The sequence below is a fragment of the Procambarus clarkii genome, chromosome 37 (genome assembly GCF_040958095.1).
Source record: "Procambarus clarkii isolate CNS0578487 chromosome 37, FALCON_Pclarkii_2.0, whole genome shotgun sequence".
Taxonomy (NCBI): Eukaryota; Metazoa; Arthropoda; class Malacostraca; order Decapoda; family Cambaridae; genus Procambarus; species Procambarus clarkii.
Window position 1 is genome coordinate 8,881,632 of NC_091186.1, and position 17,905 is coordinate 8,899,536.

Sequence of the window (17,905 nt, forward strand, 5' to 3'; positions counted from 1 at the left end):
TATATATATATATATATATACACACACATATTCATACATGCATATGCGTACCTATGGATGCACTTCTCGGCCTACTGTGCAAGGCCCGATTTGCCAAATAAGGCAAGTTTTCCTGAATTCATATATTTCTCTAAAAAAAAATTATGAAATGATAAAGCTATCCATTTCACTATGTATGAGTTCATTTTTTTAAATTTGAGTCAAAACTAACGAAGATATATGACCGAACCTAACCCCTACCTAACCTAACCTAAACTAACATAACGAAGTCAATTATTTATGTTCCTAATATAATATATTAATCATATTTAAAATAAACCAATAGGAAACAATTTATTGAAAACAAAGAAAATCACTCGGCCTATTAGGCAAATCGGGCCTTGCATAGTAGACCGAGAAGTGCGTTCTGGCTACTAGTTACATTATTTAATATATATATATATATATATATATATATATATATATATATATATATATATATATATATATATATATATATATATATATATATATATATATATATATATATATATATATATATATATATATATTAGCTGGCTGAAAATCTCCACTATTACACAGAGCATATACTAGATTGATGTATCAGCCTTGAGAGCACTGAATATTCTAAATCCAACGGCTCGTGCACGCTTAATCATCGGCTATGCAGATGGCGCTGAAGTCGAGTGGAGTCGCCGATTCACCAATGGGACGCGTGCTGGCTGGAAGTGGTAGTTTGGTGATCGACGAGGGTGGCGTGGCGACAGCGAGGAGGGGGAGGTGGAGAGCGAGTGAGTTGCGTGGTGACCACCGGCCAGGTCGGACGCTCCTGAGGTCTCTCCGCACTGGCTAGTGTTTACGTTGGGTGATTGCTTGTTTGCCCTGCTGGTGGTGGTTTGCCACTGACAGGGTGACGTTTGCCTTCGCCATGGGGTCATCTCGCCCTCCAGTGCAGAGGACATTGTCGGCTGGTCTAGCGTTTACGGTGCCGGTGGACCATCCATTGGTTGGTGTCGCCCTGGTGGACGTGCTTCATGTGCAGCTGTCGGACCTGGTGGGCGTCCAGCTGCTTCAGGGCAACCGTGCTGTGGTAAAGTTCCGCCTCCAGGCTGCCTTTCAGGTGTTTCTCGAGCGTTGTGAGGGGCGTGTTTACCCACTCCCTGATTCAGCTGGCTCAGTTAAGGTGGTGAATCTTAGTGTCACCTTGACGTCTGTGGCGGCGCATGGTGCCCCCTTCGAATTTCAGGACGACTTTTTAACCTCCTGTTTTGAGCGATTTGGGACCGTGTTAAGTGTTCGTTGGAACAAGGTCGTTGCCGGGCACTGTGTTGGTATGCTTGACGGCTCCCGCACCCTGACGATGTCGCTGAAGTGTAGTGTACCGTCGTCGATGTCCGTGTTGGGTTACACGCTCCGCTGCTTGTACCGGGGTCAACCGCGCACCTGTTATCGGTGTGGTCACGAGGGTCACCTGGCTGCGGCGTGCGACGTGGGTGCAACTGGTAGGGTGCATGTTTTTCGTGCAGAGGATTTCCCGCCCTTGTTACGTTCGGACGGTTCTGAGGATGGAGTAGGTGCTGTGCCTGAGGCGCCTGATTGCCTGTCTGCTGCTCCGCCTGTTGGGGCGAGTTCTACGGCGACACGTCAGGTGACTGCTATGGCCCCTGGGGTTGTTGAGCCGGTGTGTGTGGGTGTCGGGCCGTCGCCTGAGCTGCGTGTAGTGCAGGATGTCTCGGTGGAGGTCCATGTCCCGCCCCCGCCTGTGGATGTGATACCGGCTCCCGGGGACGCGGGTTCTGCTGTTTTAGAGGGGGTGCTTCGGCAGGGGGAGGTGCCTGCCGTGTCTGTGTGTGTTGGTGAGTGTAGTTCTGCTCTTTCCGTCCCTTTGCAGAAGCGTGCGCGTCGGTGTTCTGAGGCTGTTTCCCTGGATGATGTGGACAGTGTGGGTGATGTGGCCTCTGTGGACTCTTCGGACGGTGCGGGTGTGGCCTGTGTGGATGTAAAGATGGTGGCCGTGCCTGCGGCGGGGCCTGCTGGGCGTGGTGTGGTGAGGCCTGTCTCGAAGCGTTCACGGCGGGCTCGGAGTGTGTCTCCCCTTCGTGGTGTGCCTTGGGAGGAGGTGGGGGAGTATGGTAATCTGGCGCCCCCCGCCGAGAATGGTGGTGCTGTGAGGGGCTCCGACGTTGCTACCTGTGCCTCTCCTCCTGCGTCTCCTGCTGTTGGATCTCCGCAGTGGGGGGTTGTCCCTGCTGATCGGGACCTCGTCGTGATGTTGCGGAAAGATGTGCGCCAGAGGGCCTCGGCTCCTGTGCCCGGTGGTGGGGTCGGTGCCGCGCCTGCGTCCCCTGCTGTATCCCCTCCTTCCTTGCTCCAGTCTGGGGATTGCCTAGTCCCGTCTGCTGGGGTCGTGCCCTGTGAGGGTCCGGAGTTGGGCCCTTATCGGGATGCCCGGGTGCTTCCGATCCCGTGGTGCTCGTCCACTGTCTGGGTGTCGCGGGTGAAGGAGTTTGTGTATAGGGTGCCGGATAGGATGTCTCAGCCGAGGGCGCCGCCTGATGGCCGGATGCCCGCTGACCTGCGGGTGATATGGGAAGCGTACTGCTTGCGCTTTCCGATACACAAGTTTCCGGAGAAGTATTAGTTCCCGTCTTGCGCACGCTGCTAAGCCGTGCATGGATCAGCTGCCACCGTGATCACGACGCCCCGCCCCCCGGTGCGGGGAGTCTCCCTCTAACGTTCGCCTCTGTTTTCGTCGCCACTCCTCTCTCTACGGCCCATCACATCTACCGCTTTTGACTTTCTTCTCCTCCTGACCGTCAACGCGTCTCCTTACATCTGTCCTGGTGCAGTCATCGGGAGGGTTACCCCTTCATGCAAACTGCGCCTATTCTCAAGAAGAAGAGGAGAGCGAGTGTAGGGTATGTATACCCCCTGTAGCAACATATTCTACTAAATATGTACTACTCTTGATTGTAGTATCTAGATGTTGTAGATGTACTGAAGTAACATGATGATAGGAAAGAGCAGGCCAAATCTCTCTTGAAGGAGATTATCGACATAGCTCTCCCCCGAAGCCTGCTCTTATGGGTTACGTTACTGCAGTAGATGGTAGAGAGGTAGGAGTAGCTGTCTCTACCTTGTAGACTCTGGAGAGGGCGTAGGCTATGATGTTGTACGACCCCTTGATGAAGAAGATCTCCAGATTAAAATTCTGCAGGTACAGAGCCCAGCGTAAAAGATGTGGGAAATTTTTACCCACCATATCTAATAATCATCTAAGAAATGTATAATTTCTATATCATATCTAAATCATATCAAAATCATATCTAAATTGTATCAAAATCATATTAGAATCATTAAAGATTCATTATAGCTTGATCCTGGATGACAATGGCACCATGAACACGTACGCAACAGGGGCCCTTTTGATGCCTACGTGACTTTGTACATGATTTCTCAAGGATCCAGAAGCTTCTAGAAGGACTTCTTAATTAAAAAACTATTGGAACATTTATTCAACATCCGGTAGGGATAATATCGAATCCTTATTAAGAATCAGTGGTACTTTCAAATACTACTTATAATCTTTAAATCTTATATCTAATTATATTATAATCACATCTTATCTTAATCATAAGTCTAGACTGTAAAAATAATCAATCAATATTCATTGAAAGTTACCTCTCAAGGGAGAGGGAGGGGCATCTCGGGGGGCGAGAAGCGCCCACGACGATGCCTCGCGGCACTCCGCGTTTGTTTACAAATGAGTGAACAAGTGACTGATCCTTAGCGAACATTACCAGCTCAAGGACACCTTATCTAATATTTTTTATCGCCAGTGAATACTCTCTAGAACTGGGGGAGTACCTGGACAATATCTACAAGGAAAATCCTAGAACATTCACATAAAATAGAGTGTATAGTGGAGATCACGGTGACACGGTTTCCTCCACCTTCATTCTTTATCTTTATCATATCATTCTTCTGCAACGCAGTTAAAGAAAAATCACGTAGCAACGCTACCAGATCATCATACAGCAACGCTGTAGCAAAATATCGTGCCTAAACTCGACAAGAGAGTTAATCAGTCTGGCAAACTTGTCAGACAGGCACCCCGACTGGCAGAGAAGTATATTGAAGGTTATTTGGTATATGATTGGCCAATTGTATGCTTGTGTAGCTTTAATATCCTATAAATCTGTCTGTTGGTTAAAAAGCGAGGCAAAGCCTCATTCATCGGTACGTTTATTAAAATTGTAGTGTAGCTGTGAATCTTATCCAAGCACTGAACCTCATGAGTGTCCATTCTGTCAGAAAAGAATTCAGCCTCAATAAGTAAAAACCTCACAAGTGTCCACAGTCTTGGAAGAGATTCAGTCAAGCTAACTGTATCATATAAGTGAATATGTCTGCATATATATTTGAATATATAAATTAAGTTATCAATTGCTTGCTTAGTTATTTTTAAGTTATCATATAAGTTCATTTAATTGAATATAATTTCTAGTACTAAGTTAATAGTATTAAGACTACATTTAAGGTCATTTATTTATACTTTTACAATTTAATTTGTTGTTTATAGTATAAGTACATATTGGCTGTTAAGTTATGGTGCTAGGTTAGACTATGTATGTTTAAATCCCTGATTTAAACAGAGCCAGTGTTCAGTCATATAACTGAATTTATCAAATCTTATCCTTGTATAAAATACAAGCTGATGTGAGATCCCTGTCTACAGGTGGATTGGAACTTCTATCAACAAGTCATTCACCCCACCTGTCCCTTACAGCCCACAGTTTGTCATTAGGAAAAGAGGATCTAGGAATTACAACCCTAGCTAGAGATTTTAGTTGAATTAATTAGCAGACAGTGAATTTTTAATTTAGTTCAGTAAAAGTCCCTGGTAGTTTCCTCTTATATCAATCCCAGCAGGTTTTTCCCACATTAATGGTCCTTCGAACCTAGATAATAATGGTCTTTTGTACCTAGATATTTATGATCATTCATTTACCGAATATTTCAATGCCAAATACATAAGAAACTTCTTGATTTTGCATTGGAATAATTCTTACATATTCTAGCCTAGCCTAGCTATCAGCCAATATTTATCATAGCTATATATCTAAGTAAGCAAATAGTTTGCAGTGGCTTAAGCCACCATATCCATTATCTAGTAAGCATTCATAGCATACTGATATTGTTTTGTGTTAAGAAACAACAGTACTTAAGTATATCAGTGTCAAAGACACTGCACTGCATCTTAATCATAAAATATCATTATCTACCTCATTGTGGTAACATTACATATATATTTAAGTGTATTATCTAGCATTATCTCTAATCTACTGATTTTCAGAGCTGCTCATTACATAATATTCTTTAAAAAAGTGTTATCATCACTGTAAGAGCATTCCTTACAATCTAACCATAATCAACTATATCATACCCTATTCCAGGTAAAACCAGTAGACATTCTACTGTATTTTATCTAACAACTATTAGGGTAACAGATTTTGTAATAACTTTGCAAAAATAGTGCCATTTACTATTTTTAAAAAATTATTACAGGATTTACCAACTTGGTGCATTCGGGTCACAAATCAAATTATTACAGTACTTTTGATAATTGAACACCTGCTACAACCAGATTCCAGGGAGGAAATGAAGGACGATCTTTGGAATCATTACCTAAGTAGACAGGAAAGCTCATTTATCAAAATACATTAACATCATACATATTTATCAGAAAAAAGAGAAAAATCTCGGAATCTCCGAAACTCGGAAAAGGTCAAAATGGCTGACAGTATTCCACCAGCAACTGAAACAGAAAAGAAAAGGACACAAAGTGTCTAAAAAATCACTTGAATCTACAGCCTACAGACCATTTAAATCAGGTGATAGACAAATGTCATCATCACTTGGCTACAATAGTCTACAATTGGGGATTAAGACCAATCTTAATCTCACATCGCAATCTGAAAGGCTAACAGCCCATTGACAATGTCAATACAAATATTATCATCCATCTAAGATAACTATCTTAATCCAAGAAGAAAGTCTTGATCACTTAATTTCATGCTTTCACTGGAGTGAAAGCAGCCTCAGAAAATCTGAAGTTCATCAAGCATCTCAAAGAGACTTACTTAATAGAAAAGGCAAAGCCGAGAAAAAAGAAAAAGCAAAATGCTTCATCACATCATGAATAATGTAGATACACATTATTACAGATACAATTCATCCTTTAAGGAAATCCTTGGAGGAGTACAAGTGTTACATGCTTGTATGACCTACTTGCATGTAATTACTTACCTACAAGTTTTACATACTTGTAACAACATCTTATCACAAAGCCAAATCTTTGATGGACTTCGAGCTTACGTACAAAGATTACGAAGCCGAGGAAAACTTAGATCTCAAGAAAAAATCCCCAAAAGTGAATCCACGGACAAAAGCAAAAATGTCCAGAATGGCAGTCAAAAATCAAGGCAACAAAACTCCTCTTCTGCAAAGTGGAAACAGAATAATGTTGGCTCTTATGCTATATCCCCCACAGTTAACAGAACTGTAGGAAACCAAGCTCCTAAGACAGATAAGACAAAAGGAGCTACAAGTGCCCCAAAATGTTTATTCTGTCAAGAAGCACATACCATTTATCAATGCACAGTTTATGTAGGCCGTGCCAGTCGAATCGATCGACTGAAATCTCTGAACAGGTGCATCCGTTGTCTACGGAAGCACGATACAAGTGAGTGTATCACTCAATTGCAGAACTGCCAATATTGTCATAAAAGTGTACATCACACAGCACTCTGTAGTGATATTAGCACTCAATCCAGATCACAGACTTCCAATAATCAACCTGCATCTCAGGCAAAGCCCAAAGATGATAATACCACAACAGCCGTACAATTCTGTACAGTAATGAGCAATGTCAACGACTTGGATACAGAAATTGTTACAGCAGCCATATTGCCTACTGCACAGCTAGAACTATGCAATCAAGGAATTTGTATTCCAACTAGAGGCTTTTTTGATCAAGGGTCACAGAAAACCTTTATCAGTAAAAAGATGGCAAAAGATTTACAACTTAAATCTTCAAAGCAAGTATCTACATCCATATCAGGGTTTTTTACTAATTCTGGTCGTAGAACCTTTCCAGTAGTAAAACTCAATGTCTGTCTAGGTACATCCCAAAGGACAGTAGAAGCCATAGTAGTTGATAAAATTCCTACTGAAATGGAAGTGACTGGTCTGACAGCCACAATTAAATTCCTAAAAGAAAAAGGAATCCAATTAGCAGATCCTCTACTTGATTCTGACTACATAGGGGATATCGGAATCCTGATTGGAGCTGACTACTATCATCGATTCATTCTGGGATCAGAAGAATCTATGGGTATGAATATACTCAAATCAGCAGGAGGCATATTGATGACAGGACCTATACTAGATCTTGAACCTTCAACTCCTGAAAAATCACATCATACAGAAACTGTAATAGTGGCATGACTAGGCAAAGAACAGTCACCACTTAAAATCCCCCACATGATTGATGATGGATTAGAATCTGTACCTCAATTGTGGGAACTTGATGCCATAGGAATAATTCCTGAACAACCAAGTCCTGATGATGTCTGTGCATATAATCAATACTTAGAAACTGTACAGTACTATGATGGACAGTACTGGGTAAGGCTACCATGGAAAATCAACCATAAAACCTTACCTACCAATTATCACATGGCTTATAGTCAATTTAAATCGCAACTAGCAAAGCTAAGAAAAAGGCCTGAGCATTTAAAACTCTATCATGAGATTATTGCTCAACAATTAAGAATAAATTCATCGAAGTCGTGAAACATGACAATAAGCAAACAGGCCATTTTTTACCACACATGGCTGTAAAGAGAGAATCAAAAACAACTCCTTTACGGATAGTTTTTAATTGTAGCTCTAAATCTGGACCCCAAGGAACCAGTCTAAATGATTGTTTGCAAACAGGTCCAAGTCTAACTCAGAAATTGTATGACATACTGTTGAAGTTTAGACTTAACAAATATGCGTATTCAGCAGATATAAGTAAGGCCTTTCTAAGAGTTGGCTTACAAGAAGAAGATAGAGACTTCACTAAGTTTCTATGGGTAGAGAACCCAGAAGATGTCAATAGTCCTGTAGTGACTTTCAGATTCTCTTCAGTTCTTTTCGGCGCGACAAGCAGTCCATTTCTATTGCAAGCAACTCTAGATACTCATCTGAAGAAATCATCAAGTCCCTGTAAGACTGAAATCAGTCAAAATCTATATGTAGATAATTTTCAAGGGACAGTTAACAGTACTACTGAACTGTTACAATTATATCAAGAGGCTAACAAGGAGCTACAAGGTGCCAACATGCCACTACAATCTTGGGCCTCTAATAATGCAACATTGAATAATCAAATAGCAAGAGATTACCCTGAATATCACGTACCAGAATCACAAAAGGTGTTAGGTATGGATTGGGATTTAATCTCGGACACAATATCGATCAAATCTGTGCCAGTAAATTACAACATCACTACAAAAAGGGATTTGCTTTCACAAGTTAGCAAAGTATTCGACCCACTTGGTCTACTAAATCCTTTGACTATCAAGTGGCGTTTATTGGTGCAACAAGCATGGAAAGCTAAGGTTGGTTGGGATGATCCACTACCAATCCAGTTAGAAAAAGCTTGGATGGAAGTGGCTCAAGAACAAACTTTAGTTGAAAAGATAATCTTTCCGAGACACATAGTCGAGGAAAATGAAGAAGTATCACTACATGTATTCGCAGACTCGTCAGCCAAAGCTTTTGGAGCTTGTGCTTACTTAGTGACTTCTAATCAATCATATCTTATCACCTCTAAGGCCAGAGTCGCTCCATTAAAAAAGAGGACTTTGCCTCAGATGGAACTAACAGCACTGCTAACTGGAACACGCTTAGCAGTGCATATCAAACAAGTCTTGTCTACCATGAACATCAAAGATGTCATTATATGGTCTGACAATGAAGCTGTCTTACAATGGGTACGAAACGACAACTGTCCAACTCCATATGTAAAAAATCGCGTCTCGGAAATTAAAGAAATTTCCGCAGGCTTTCAATTGTTGCATGTACCAACAAAGGATAATCCAGCTGATCTCTTATCAAGAGGTATGACATTTAAACAGTTTGCAAAGGCAGATATTTGGTTTTATGGGCCTCGATGGTTAGTGAATGGTAGTTGGCCTGAACAAAAGCCACACGTCATTACGACACAAACCATAACTACCACCAGGCAGCAAGCTCAAATATCAGTCTTGGATTGTACTCGTTACTCCTCGCTCATCAAATTAATCAATGTAACACAGAACGTGTTTCAATATCTCAGGAAAAAAGGTATAAAATACACTTTTCCTGATGCACTTACCTATTGGGTAAGACAAGCCCAGAGAGAAACTTATGGGAATAACTATGAAAATCTTCCGCATAAGTTAAAACACAATCTCGGTCTGTGGATAGACCAAGAAAATCACAACATTCTGCGTTGTGGAGGGAGACTTAAACACGCAGATATCAATCTAGATACAGTGCATCCATGGTTTTTACCAAAAAATCATTGGATCACCAGGTTGATTGTGTTACATACACATCAACAAATCATCAAACATGGAGGAGTGTTAGACACACTCGCACAAATCAGACAGCAGTACTGGATTCCTCAGGGAAGACAGTCAGTCAAATCAATCTTGAAGAATTGCATGATATGCCGAAGGTACGATGCAAGAACTTGCTCTTATCCAGGGCCACCACCCCTACCAAAGGAACGAGTGGTCCATCTACAACCTTTTGAAACGACAGGAGTAGATTATACAGGAGCAATATATCTAACAGGGACTGCAGATAAGCAACCTATCAAGGCATACATCTGTCTGTTCACCTGTGCTACCACCAGGGCAGTACATCTAGAGGTAACACCCGATATGACTGCTCAATCATTTATTCAAGCTTTCCGCAGATTCGCAGCACGCCGATCATGCCCTAAGCTGATGATTTCAGATAACGGAGCAAACTTGGTAGCTGGAGAAGCATGTCTACGGGAAATCTGTTCCCATCCTGCAGTTACTTCCACACTGGAACAGCGTCATTGCAGATGGAAATTTATCCCTCCGAGAGCCCCATGGCACGGAGGATTTTATGAACGGTTAATAGGAACTGTAAAAAGATCCTTGAGAAAATCTCTACACCGTCAGAAAATCAATCTTCAAGAACTCCAGACAGTAATCACGGAAATAGAATCAAGGGTGAATAACCGGCCGTTGACTTACTTGTCTGAGGATCCTACTCAAAATGAGCCATTAAGTCCTGCCCACCTAATGTATGGAAGACTTCTGACTCCAGTACCATCTCTAGTGGATGATGAGATCAGAGATCCCTCATATGTGGGTCAGAGCGAGTTGGTTCAGGGGTATAAACATCTGTCCAGCATAATCCAAAAATGGAATGATGTTTGGACAAAAGAATATCTTACATCTCTACGAGAACATCACTATGGGGCCAATGTCCCACATAATATATCTAATCTCCAATCTGGCGATATTGTCTTGGTAGACAGTGATGGCCCTAGGCCTGACTGGCCATTAGGTAAAGTTGTCTCAGTCCATCCAGATAGTCAGGGGATTTTGAGAATAGTCAAAATCCTGTCCGAAGGAACAACTTCCCTGAAGACATTGGACAAACTCATCCACATGGAATCAGTGAGCCAGCTGCAGTTAGATCCTGAGAGACCTCAAGACACTCTAACTCCACAAGACCCACTGACTCCTAACAGACACAATCGTCCACAACGGACAGCAGCAGAAAAGTGCAAGCAAAATCTGCATTTGTATTATCAATCCAATGGAGAGTAAATAAATACATATGGTTACTATTGTCCTAAGTATTGGACTCTGTGCCAGTTCTCTCCCTCTGGAAGATGTGGGAAATTTTTACCCACCATATCTAATAATCATCTAAGAAATGTATAATTTCTATATCATATCTAAATCATATCAAAATCATATCTAAATTGTATCAAAATCATATTAGAATCATTAAAGATTCATTATAGCTTGATCCTGGATGACAATGGCACCATGAACACGTACGCAACAGGGGCCCTTTTGATGCCTACGTGACTTTGTACATGATTTCTCAAGGATCCAGAAGCTTCTAGAAGGACTTCTTAATTAAAAAACTATTGGAACATTTATTCAACATCCGGTAGGGATAATATCGAATCCTTATTAAGAATCAGTGGTACTTTCAAATACTACTTATAATCTTTAAATCTTATATCTAATTATATTATAATCACGTCTTATCTTAATCATAAGTCTAGACTGTAAAAATAATCAATCAATATTCATTGAAAGTTACCTCTCAAGGGAGAGGGAGGGGCATCTCGGGGGGCGAGAAGCGCCCACGACGATGCCTCGCGGCACTCCGCGTTTGTTTACAAATGAGTGAACAAGTGACTGATCCTTAGCGAACATTACCAGCTCAAGGACACCTTATCTAATATTTTTTATCGCCAGTGAATACTCTCTAGAACTGGGGGAGTACCTGGACAATATCTACAAGGAAAATCCTAGAACATTCACATAAAATAGAGTGTATAGTGGAGATCACGGTGACACGGTTTCCTCCACCTTCATTCTTTATCTTTATCATATCATTCTTCTGCAACGCAGTTAAAGAAAAATCACGTAGCAACGCTACCAGATCATCATACAGCAACGCTGTAGCAAAATATCGTGCCTAAACTCGACAAGAGAGTTAATCAGTCTGGCAAACTTGTCAGACAGGCACCCCGACTGGCAGAGAAGTATATTGAAGGTTATTTGGTATATGATTGGCCAATTGTATGCTTGTGTAGCTTTAATATCCTATAAATCTGTCTGTTGGTTAAAAAGCGAGGCAAAGCCTCATTCATCGGTACGTTTATTAAAATTGTAGTGTAGCTGTGAATCTTATCCAAGCACTGAACCTCATGAGTGTCCATTCTGTCAGAAAAGAATTCAGCCTCAATAAGTAAAAACCTCACAAGTGTCCACAGTCTTGGAAGAGATTCAGTCAAGCTAACTGTATCATATAAGTGAATATGTCTGCATATATATTTGAATATATAAATTAAGTTATCAATTGCTTGCTTAGTTATTTTTAAGTTATCATATAAGTTCATTTAATTGAATATAATTTCTAGTACTAAGTTAATAGTATTAAGACTACATTTAAGGTCATTTATTTATACTTTTACAATTTAATTTGTTGTTTATAGTATAAGTACATATTGGCTGTTAAGTTATGGTGCTAGGTTAGACTATGTATGTTTAAATCCCTGATTTAAACAGAGCCAGTGTTCAGTCATATAACTGAATTTATCAAATCTTATCCTTGTATAAAATACAAGCTGATGTGAGATCCCTGTCTACAGGTGGATTGGAACTTCTATCAACAAGTCATTCACCCCACCTGTCCCTTACAGCCCACAGTTTGTCATTAGGAAAAGAGGATCTAGGAATTACAACCCTAGCTAGAGATTTTAGTTGAATTAATTAGCAGACAGTGAATTTTTAATTTAGTTCAGTAAAAGTCCCTGGTAGTTTCCTCTTATATCAATCCCAGCAGGTTTTTCCCACAAAAGACGTTGATTGTTGAATTGGGCCTGTTGCAGGAACCGTAGGGGGTTGTGGTCTGAGAAGATGGTAATAGACCGATTCCCCTGTAGGTAAGGTTCGAAATGTTGCAGGTTCAGGACGATGGAGAGGAGTTCCTTTTCTATGGTGCTGTAGTTCTTTTGATGGGGCTTGAACTTGTAGCTGTAGTAGCTGACAGGAAGAACCTCTTCGCAACGTTGTTGCATCAGGACGCCCCCGATGCCGGTGCCACTTGCGTCGACATTGATGATAAAGGGCTTCCTAATATCTGGAGAGGCGAGAATGGGATCAGAACATAGCAGAGATTTTAGTTGTTCAAAGGCAACAGTCTGTTGAATGGTCCAATGATACCGTTGCTTGGGGCTGGTCAGATTAATCAATGGCGTCGCTACCATACTAAAATTTTTCACAAACCTACGATAGTAAGATGCCAGGCCAAGGAAGCGCAGGAGCTGCTTCTTGGTTGTAGGTAATGCTGAATGGCTTGAGTGTGAATGGTTAAAGGAGCTATGCTGCCATTCCCAATCACATGACCAAGATAACGCACTTTACCTTTAGCAAAGGTGGACTTGCCCAAGTTGATGGTGAGGCCGGCTGTCAGGAGCTTGGAGAACAATCGTTGCAGCTGGAGCAGATGTTTGCTCCAGGTGTTGGTTGCCACAACGAGGTCATCCAAGTAGGCGTAGGTGTGATCAAGGCCGTAGATGACACGGTTGACAGCTCGCTGGAAGGAGGCCGGGGCGTTACACAGTCCAAAAGGAAGGTGTTCATATCTGTACAGGCCAAAAGGAGTGGTGAATGCGGATATTTCCTTAGCTCGCTCTGTCAGGCTTATTTGGCAAAATGTCCCAAATTAATTTGGGACAAATAATTAGCATTACCTACTGCGTCAAGGATATCATCTATACGAGGTAAAGGGTAAGCATCCTTGACGGTCACAAGGTTTAGTTTCCTATAGTCGGTACATAGTCGAACTTTACCGTGCGGTTTCAGCACCAAGATGCAGAGTGAGGCACAAGGGGTGGCCAGCCCATGTTCCAGAAGGTATTGTACTTCAGCACGCATAACTTCCTTTTTGTTCGGGCTGATACGGTAGAAGTGTTGACGAATCGGCCGGGTGTTAGGAAGCAGCTGAATGTCGTGCTGAACCACATTACACTCTTGGGGATCATCGCTGAACAGCTTCTGATGTTCTTGAAGAACTTTGATGAGAGGAGCACTATTACAGTCTTGTAAATATTAAGGAAGATCAGTAAGGATTTCCGAGTTGGAAGGCACTGACTCAGAGTTAGTGCTTTCAGGAGGAGAAGCAGGGAAGGTCTCACTGTGGAGGTATGGATCTTTATAAGTGGAGAGAGATATTAGCACAGTGGGGGGAATACCTTTATATGCCTTCAAAAGATTGACGTGGCACAACTGGGTCCTCCGCTGCCTATCAGGAGTCTCAAGAACGTAGTTGTGGTTGTTTCTGCACTCCTTGATGCGGTAAGGTCCTGAAAACTTATTTTGCAATGGAGAACCAGGGATCAGAAAATTGGACAACACGAAGTCTCCTGTTTTAAATTTCCTGATTTTGCTGCGTTGGTCAAAATGAGTCTTCATCCTATCTTGAGCTTTCAATAAATTATCATTGGCAAATTTACGTACTCTCTCTAGAATGTGCTTTAAGTTTTGAGGAAACTGAGGCACATACGTTGAGGACTAACACAGTCTATGATGAGTCTGTGAAAAGGTTCCGAAGGCACCGGGATAGGAATCAAAGGAGCCTTGGGAATCGGGATGTTAGGTTTTCCTGCCATCTGACATGTATGACACTGTTGTACATAAGTTTTTATATCTTTAATCATACCTGGTCAGTAGTAGTCTTGTCTGATTCCGTGATAGGTTTTTTAAAACCATAGTGAGAAAGTGCTCCATGGGCCAGGTGTAGAATATCAGGCCGAAGGCTGGTGGGAACTACTAGTTGATCAACATTAGCCCAATCTGTTATACTCAAATTCTATGTCAGTTGAAATATAACCAATCACAGGCAAGTAGGCCTCTGACGTCATGCCAGACAGAGGAGCATCAGCCATGCTCCCAGCAGCCTCAGTTCTCCTCACAGACTCAGAGTAGGTGGACCTCGGCTGGCCAGATATATACCTTGTTGTCTCGGTCAATAAATATATACAGAAGCGACTACTGTGTCTACATTCAACCCGAAGAAGGCAAACGAATACTGGTAGCAGCAGTGGGACCCAGATATTTTTTTCTGGAAACGAAAACTTCAAGTACCCAGCATCGCCTTGTGTTTCACAGTACAGTCGCCACCGCCATCAGCCGCCTCCATAAGCCACCATCCTGCCACCCACGCATCAAATATTGTGCCAGACCGGGGTCCTGCCATCAACCACTACTCCAGGCCAACGTCTCAGCAGTAAGGGTCAATAATTTCCTGTTTGAACGTTAATTCATCAGTGAGGAGGAAGGAAGCTTCCGCGCCAGCCATTTTTGAATCTCGCGCCACCACGTGGGAACCTGCATCACCACCACCACCACCGCCCAAGCTGACAGTATCTAAGCTTTGTGAGTGTTCAAGCTACTGAAATCGTCGTCAGCCATCGTCGCAAGTATCAACTGATTATTGTGGGTGTTGTACAGTTATTCAAGAAGAATTGGTGAAAAAAAAAGAAGACTACAATTGTTTGACTAAGTGTCGCCACTTTGCCTCCCTCCCAAGCTCACACACCTCGCCACCTCTCATCATCTCCACCAGCCCCTGCTACATCATTTTGTGTGAACTCCTGTCTCCCTATCGTGTTCCTCCACCGCCATCGTCGCAATATCGTCATCATCCGAATTTATCTTCGCACTCCCAACATCAACAGTGTTGGGCCCCCCTGAGTTTCGCGCCACCACCGCCAGGAGCGCTGCCATCGCACCAGTTTGTAAACACACCTCACATGGGCCTCTTCACACGTCTGGTTACCGTTTTTCGTTTTGGCCACTGTTATATTGCAAATCCTGCAGCCCTGAGTTAAGTAATTATGAGCTAAGATATCGTGTGCTATGATTTAATGAGGTTTAACGTAAATATATCCATAATATCCTGTGAATTAACCATTCAGTGACTTGTTAAATATTGGAGCTGGTTCAGTACTCCATTCCCACAGTTTCTCTGAGTCATTTCAATATTCCCTGCATTGATTCCATTATTCATTAATTGTTACTAGTGTCATTAGTGAATTCAAAGGTGAGAGAAGTAAGAAATAATTGTTTCTAGCAGTTTATTTTGCATAATAGAAATTTGTTTTTGAGATTTCCATAGACAATAGAACAGAAATTTTTTTATATTTCTCCAGACCTAACTTGAAATTTATCCTTTAAGCATTTTATTTTAAACTTTTACATAGCAGTTATATACATTCCTGTGTCCAGTTTATGTGCTATATCAATATTTCTTGCATTGCCACTTGTTGTGTTGAATCTTTTTAATGAAATTTTGCAATTGCATTTTCCAGTTTTTATATTCTAAATTGCTGTGCTTAGTCTGGGTTTAATTAATTTGCATGCTTCTAATCCCAGCCATATTCATACCAGATTGCTAATTTAATGCACAATTTTGCATGTTCTTAATTATTTGTTGCCTAGCCCAATTTAATAATTTTATTTGTGCCATTTTTTTTTAGTTTAGCCAAGTTGATATTTTTTTGTGTGTTTATTTTTGTGTATACTATTTCTGATGTCAGGTGCACTTAATTATAATCTGCGTTCTAATATTCCTTCCACGGCTGTGACAATGCCTACCACTGTTGAAACTCCTTCAGAATCAACAGGAACAGTTGCTCGTCCCAATGGCCAGAGATCAGCTCAGGAAATGGCTATTCCTCTTTTTGCTGGTGAATTCCGCTTATGGTTTAGTAAGGTTGAAGCGAAAACAGTTGCACGTTTTTCTAAGCCTACTGATGCCGAATACTTAGCAATTGCACGGTCAGCCGTGGACACAACCAAAGGTGATGCACGTTTTGTTGTTGATGAGAAAGCCATTGTTAGCCTCCAGTCTTGGCCCGAGGTACACAGCGTTATAGACGGGAAGATCAATATGACACTACTGGAAATTTTTTAGAGGAAGGCAGAAACAGAGTAGTAAATATAAGAGAGAGGAACAGTCAGATGGAACCACTACAGGATTACAGAGGGGAACGGAGATACCCACAAGACTGGAATTCAAATTACCAACAAGCACACAGGTACTACACCAGACAACACCCGTCCTACTACCAAAACTGGACGAATCACTTCCAAAACGACACACCCTAGACGCAAACACAGTGGCCTCCTTACCAGAGCCTCAGATATTAACACCAAGTAAGGCTTCCAGCACTTCCACTAACACGATAACATCATTTATATTTGCCAACATCCAGGGTATAAAAACACGGAAAACCAACAAAGTTCAATTTATAGATGATCTCCTTCATGAGGCAAATGCAGTGTTTGCAGCCCTAACAGAAACCCACACAAAGGACTACCATGATGGTGAAATATGGATCTCAGAGTACAATCTTTTCAGATGTGATAGGAAACACCGGCTTCAGGGTGGGGTCAGCCTCTACATCAAAGACACACTCATCTGTACTGAGCTGCTAAACACCTCAAATGATATGGTGGAAGTGCTGATAATCAAAATAGAGATTTTAAATGTAGTTATTGTCCTTGTATATAAGTCACTGGAGGCAAACCCCCAGCAGTTTAAAGACCAACTAATGAAAATAGAACACTGCTTGGAAAACCTCACAAATCCAGCTCCGAACATCATCCTGCTTGGGGACTTCAACCTACGGCACCTGAAATGGAAGCACCTGGCTAATACAGTAATATCAGAAAGAATACCAGGAAGTAGCCTAAATGAACAGGCACATGCAAATGACCTGCTACGGATGAGCGACAGGTTTGCCTTAAACCAGCAAATAGTAGAACCAACTAGGAAGGAGAACACGCTGGACCTCATTTTCACTAATAATGATGAATTGATCAGGAACATAATGAATACAAATACCTGTTACTCAGATCACAACTTAATTGAAGTTATGACAACCATGGGGAGTAGATCTTCAAAACCAGTCCAGATTCCCGGTGGAGGAGATTTCAGCAAATTCAACTTCAATAATAAACAGATAAACTGGGAGCAAATAAACCAGGACTTCACAGAAATAAACTGGGAAGAACAG